Source organism: Equus asinus, chromosome 16, assembly GCF_041296235.1.
Source record: "Equus asinus isolate D_3611 breed Donkey chromosome 16, EquAss-T2T_v2, whole genome shotgun sequence".
Lineage (NCBI taxonomy): Eukaryota > Metazoa > Chordata > Mammalia > Perissodactyla > Equidae > Equus > Equus asinus.
In genome coordinates, this window is record NC_091805.1 from 37,346,287 (window position 1) to 37,352,758 (window position 6,472).

The window sequence follows — 6,472 nt, forward strand, 5'->3', positions numbered from 1 at the left end:
TTATCTAAATTTTCTCAACTCAAAAAGTTCCAAATCTTATCATCTATGTCAGGTATGGTTGAGATTCTGGACATGTTCCATCCTAGGGAGAAATTTCTCTCCATCTGTGAACCTGTGAACTAGAAAACAATATGCCTGCTTTCAAAATACAATGGTGGGACATGCATTCCTGTTGGGAATGGGATAGACGTTCCCATTCCTAAAGGTAGAAAATGGAAGCGACAAAGGAGTCACTGGTCTAAAGCAACTTTACAACCCAGCAGGGAAAGTTCCATTGGGTTTCAAGATTGGAAAAGAATTCCCTGAGGTTCAGTCTGCCCTCTGGGTCTGAAAAGTGCCCATCAGCCCTTGTCTCTGGGTCATGGAAGCCCCATCAGACTCTAAGTAGCCCTAGTCTTTGGGCCCTCCTGCCCTCTGGGCAACCCACTTCCTGCTTGTAGAATTCTAAAAGTCTAACAGACTCCATCATTTCTGTCCCCTTCAGTCCAGGCTGGCAGTTATTCTGCTGGTACATAACTCTCAAAACTCTTGTTGGTGTTCTGTGTATGTCAAGGAGATCCACACCATTAGATACAAGGTTTATACACAGTTCCTTCTTGGCTACTCCTCTCTGTTCCTGGCTTTTGCTGAGATAATTGATTGGATCCATAAGTCAAACATCTAATGTCTTCAGCAAAAGATTGTCCATTCATCCCACGTTGTTCTCTCCAGAGTATGCTTTAGCGCAATATGAATCCTCTGAAAATTTTCCAAATCATCAAGTTCTGGCTCCTTTTTGCTTAATAGTTCCTTCCTCAATTTCTCTCTTTCCTCTCTCATTTTAGTATAAGGAGCAAAGAGAAACCAAGCCACACTTCTCACACTTCATTTTCAAGTCTCCTCAGCCAAATATCCAAATTCATCACTTACAAGTTCTACTTCCACTCAACAGCAAAAACAATTCAGCCAAGTTTTCTGCCACTTTATAAGAAAGATTTCCTTTCCTCCAGTGTTCAACAACATGGTTATTATTTCTGTCTGCATCCTTAACAAAATGGCCTTTAATGTTCATATTTCTACCAACACTCTCTTCAAGACAATCTAGAATATTTCTATCATGCATTTCAAAACTCTTTCAGCTTCTACTCAATAGCCAATTTCAAAACCACTTCCACATTTTTAAGTATTGGCTACAGTAGCACCCTATGCTCAGTACCAAAATCTGTATCAGTTCCCTAGGGTTGCTATAATGAAGTACCACAAATGGTTCTGGACATGATTTTTCAAGGACATTCTTCAAATAAGTACAGTAGGTAGTAAGTTGCTAAGGCATTTCAGTTCCATTTTATAGAAATAAAAATGTGATCTAACTTTTTAAAAATGAAATGTTTATAATACTACAGCAATTACATTATTTGCAGTCCATTAAGCATTAAATTTATAATAAAACATTTAGAAGTCAACCTAAAAATACACATGATTATACATAATTTTTTGAAATTCTTTTGGAGTAGTAGCCCTTGGGGAAAACACATTTAGTCTTGTACAGTGACAAAAGTTTCCTAAAAACAAAGATATTGATAAGCATTGGGTGATTTGACCATATTGAAATTTGTCTGTCATATATATGATATAACATACTTGAGTAGAGTGGAATGAGGATATAAAAAAGTTAAAATAGACTTTTTAAACAACATTATAAAGCATAACCTATCTTCTCTAATCAGTACTTTTTTTTTCTCAACCCATAACACTGCAAGGGGTGTTTGCTTGTTTGTTATAGCCATGGGGGCTTTCAGAGCTTCTCATAAAGTTTGATTTAACCTAACTGTCCTATAAGGACACCTAATATATGACGGGATGATTTCACTGTCAGCTATAGGGGCCATTTGTGGAACACATGAAAGCATATCTGAGTCAGGTCTTAAAGGATGACTGAGTTTTTATAAAGTAGTGAGAGTGGAAAAGGGTGTTGCTGGCATAAGGAATGAAGTAGGTAAAAGCATAGAGGCATGAGAGAGCATGGTTTGTTGGAAGAAGATCAAGTGGTATAGTATGGCTGGAATTTGAGATACTATAGGAGAATGTAGAGCCCAGATCATAAAGATGGATTAGGGAAATGGCACAAGGGAGACGGCAAAAGCAACCTGAGAGGTCATTTAGCAGACCTGAAAGAAGACAGTAGATATTTAGAAAGATTTATTTTCAGAGTTATTAAGGAAGTAAGATCAATGGGATTTTGTGATGTGAAAATTAAATTTTAAAAAAAGTTCTAAAACGAACTCAAAATATATGTCTTAGGAAGCCATTTTCCCCAATAAAGATGAGGAAAGAAAAATCATCTTTAACATTTTCAGGTTGTATGCTTATGTATGGGTGTGTGCATTCACGTTTATGTACACGGGAGGAGACAGAGATGAGGTTGACTCATCTTCTGTATTATGAGTACACAGATATATAGGTATTCAGGGAAAAAGTGATTCATAAATGTTCCCAGATTTTTGATACCTTTTGTTGGAAATAATTATTAAAAATAATCAAAAACCTTTTATTGATAATCTTCAGAATAATAATAAAGTTAGTAAATGGGATAAACCTTCTAAAATGTAATAGGCAGACACTGAAAGTTATTCATCCTCCACCTTCTAGAGTTTGATATTAAAGAATGAACACTGGGTTTAAAGTTAGAAAATTTGAGTTCCAACTCATATATGACACTAACTAGTTTTGTGACCTAGAACAGGTCCGAGACTCAGCTTTCATATGTATATGCTGAAGGATAGTCTCTTCAAGCTCTCTAAAAATTGTAGGAATTTAATCTTTTTCCCTGTATTTTTATTTTCTGAACTAGAAATTATTTTTCTGTGCCCCAGTTTTTAGAATCTTACTCCATATTTTCCTAGGTGAACTCCTTTAAACTCAGATGTGGAATTAGACACCTTTGAATATCCCCCCTCACTTTAATTCTTCACTCTTCAACAGCTCAATAACTAGTACAAAATAATGTATTATAATTATTTTTGTATAATATTATTGCTCATAAAATTTAAAAATAGTTTTGTTATCTATAAAATGTATTTTAATAGATGTATAAATTAATACACACCCAGATTTTTCAATTCTGATAAAATTATAAATAAGCAAAATATGCACATTTTGAATAACATGCAAAATTCTATAAAATATATTCATTATGCTCCATCAGTAAACACATTTTTCTAGAGGTTGTCATTCTTCAGAACTTTATTTTTTCAAGCCTCCAATGTAGTGTTTGTAATAGGTGAAGGATTATAAATAGAGGATGATGAAGCTATGGCTGTGAAAAGCCTTTAATTAGCTAAACCTGAATTATGCCTACACTTTTGCCAAAAAAGCCTGAAGGATTAATCCATGTTTAGTTCAAGCTTTTCAGGATTCCATTTATTTCTTGGTTTATACAAAATTCTACAGAGGTTAAACACTCAGGGATTCCTGTAAAAATCTTCATTTTTAATTAAACATTTCCTAAGTCAAGTTATCAGATGTTTCTATTAATTCCAATAGAGAACTTAAATTTTTGCAATAATAAGGATGGAGGTAAAATGGATAAATAGAATTCATAATTAATTGAAAACCTGATTTTGGTCAATGTCTTCCTCTCCATCACACTATTTATGAGTGCTAATAAGAAATTTTAAAATTTCCTATATTGATATTTTTTACTGTTCTATGACCTCTAACAAATACTAGAAGAATTATGAATGCCCAAAATTCAAGATAATTTATTTAAGGTGGTGTAAGTTATTTCCAGCCAGCCCGGGTGGTCTAGTGGTTAAGATTCAGTGCTCTCACCAGCTCAGCATGGGTTCATTTCCCAGTCAGGGAACCACACCACCTGTCTGCCAGTTGTCACACTGTGGCAGCTGTGCAGTGCTGTGATGGTGAAAGCTATGCCACCAGTATTTCAAATATCAGCAGGGTCACTCATGGCAGACAGACTTCAGCAGAGCTTTCAGACTAAGACAGATTAGGAAGAAGGATCTGGCCACCCACTTCTGAAAAAACTGGGCATGAAAACCCTGTGAATAGCAGTGGAGCATTGTCTGATATAGCTCCAAAAGGTGAGAGGATGGTGCAAAAAGACCGGGAAAGGTTATTCTCTGCTATACATAGGGTTGCTAGGAGTTGGACTTGGTGGCATTAACAAACAAAACTATTTATTTCCAGTTATGTATGATTATTAAAATTTGTGAACAAAACATTTAAAGGTTGAGTGAATTTTTCAATGTCTGTTCACAATGTTTGAACATTAGAGATAAACAGCTTATTTAATTTGTTTGCACACTTTGGTTCATGTGTTAGACTTCAAAAATGGGCACAATTCTTGGCAATTCTTCTCATCAAAAACTGGAGTGTATGGCCGGCCGGGTGGCACAGCAGTTAAGTGCACACATTCCACTTTGGAGGCCCGGGGTTCACCAGTTCGGATGCCGGGTGCAGACATGGCACTGCTTGACAAGCCATGCTGTGGCAGGCATCCCACATATAATATAGAGGAAGATGGGCACAGATGTTAGTTCAGGGCAAGTCTTCCTCAGTAAAAAGAGGAGGATTGGCAGCAGATGTTAGCTCAGGGCTAATCTTCCTCAAAAAAAAAAAACACCAAAATTTGAATGTATTTCTTCACCTCTTGAATCTGAACATGCCTTATGACTTTGACTAGAACATGCCAGAAGTGCAGTTGAGCTGTTGAGTTCCAAGCATGGGACACAAAAAGCTTTGTAGCTTCTTTTCTTGCCCTTAAAATTCTGACACCATCATGTGAAAAAGCCTGGACTAGCTTGGTGAAGGACTAAGAGACTATGTCAGAGGGGCTCCAGTCATCCCAGTTTTCCTAGACAACACCATAATAGCCAGCCCCAGTCAACCCACCAACCAATCATGGCCACATGAGTGAACCTTGCCAAGATTTTTCAAGTCTGGCTCAGGCCAGTACTGCCCAGCTGAAGCCAGCCCAGAATCAAAAGCAAAATCAATCGCTATTGTTTTAAGCTGCTAAGTTTAGATCAGTTTGCTATGAAGCAAGAGCTAAATGATAAAATTCATAAAGCTTTTCTATATCCTAGAGATTTCATGTCAACAAAATGTTGATATCTATAAACAGCAATTAAGAGCTGTTTGTCATTTGGTCTTCAATACTTGGATCTCCTATACAGATTTTAGAATGCAGAACAATGCTACTTAATACTATTCAATAATACTATTCAGGGAAATTATGGTCTACCAGCCTTTATCTTCACTTCTGCCAAATAAGGCAAATGCCAAAGCCAGTAAAGACTTGAGGACAGTGCTTCAAAAGCAAATAGGTATGGAGAACACATGTATGTATTATTAGCCACACTACCTGAAAGAGAAATGAGGCTCATCAGGTTCAAGTCATGTATACAAAGTTGCCAGAGTATTAAGATCGAGGATTAAATTCTGGCATCTGATTTATAAAGTAAATGCTTTCCCATTAAAAAAAACAATACTATTCAAAACTCAGGGTTAGGAAACAGCCTTAAACAACATATTTGATAGGGTGCTTCCCTTATTCTAAGAGGCCTTATAAAATCCTCAGCATATGTGTCTAAATACACTATTTTATAATATTAACAACCATTTAATCTGCTCTGGAATTTTACAAGATCAAACTGTTAATTGAAAGACATAATTCCAAAATTGGGTAGAAGAATGCTGTCATAAATAATATAGCTGTAAATCTACATCTGTGTCCCATTTGTTGACTTTAGCTGCACTCAGGAAATACTCCATTTCCTTCCTATATCTATCTGTACACTTCCAGATACTTATTGGGGGAAGATGCATAATGACAACTTTTAACATATCCCAGCATTGACACTAGTTTTCTTTCTCTGTAGAACAAAGTTAAGGACATAGACTTGTGGAATGGAGGTCAGGTGTTGGTATGAGAAACTAGTCTATGAGCCTACAGACGAATTAAGCATAAATTGCGCACCACTGTGATAATGGTCTCAAACCTCAGTTTGTCCTCTATTTTATGTGTTGCAGATCATGAATCATGGGATGGAAATTCTCAATCATTTTATCCAGGCCTAGAAAAAAATAGTACTTGCTTATGTCACTTGTAGTGTTTTTATATGTCATTTCTAAGGTAGAAGATTACTACAAAATCCTACATCTTAAAGTTTTTGATACTGAATTGTTTCTCACAAATTTTCACCAACTGATTGTCATGTGTTTGATTCTGCAGAAGTTCCTTCAATAACTTCATGTAAGAAAATTGATCTTTGGTGAGGGAGGTACAGCAGGGACTTCTATAAGTATAACCTATTTTTTATCTAACTTTAATTTGAATATTTTGAACTTTGAGTGATACAAAATAGATTTTGAGATACCAAATATCTATTATGTAATAGATAACTGAAAAAACTTATATTTAATTATCACAAAAATCCTGTTTTTTTCTTCTAGAGATATCTTTCATTTTCTT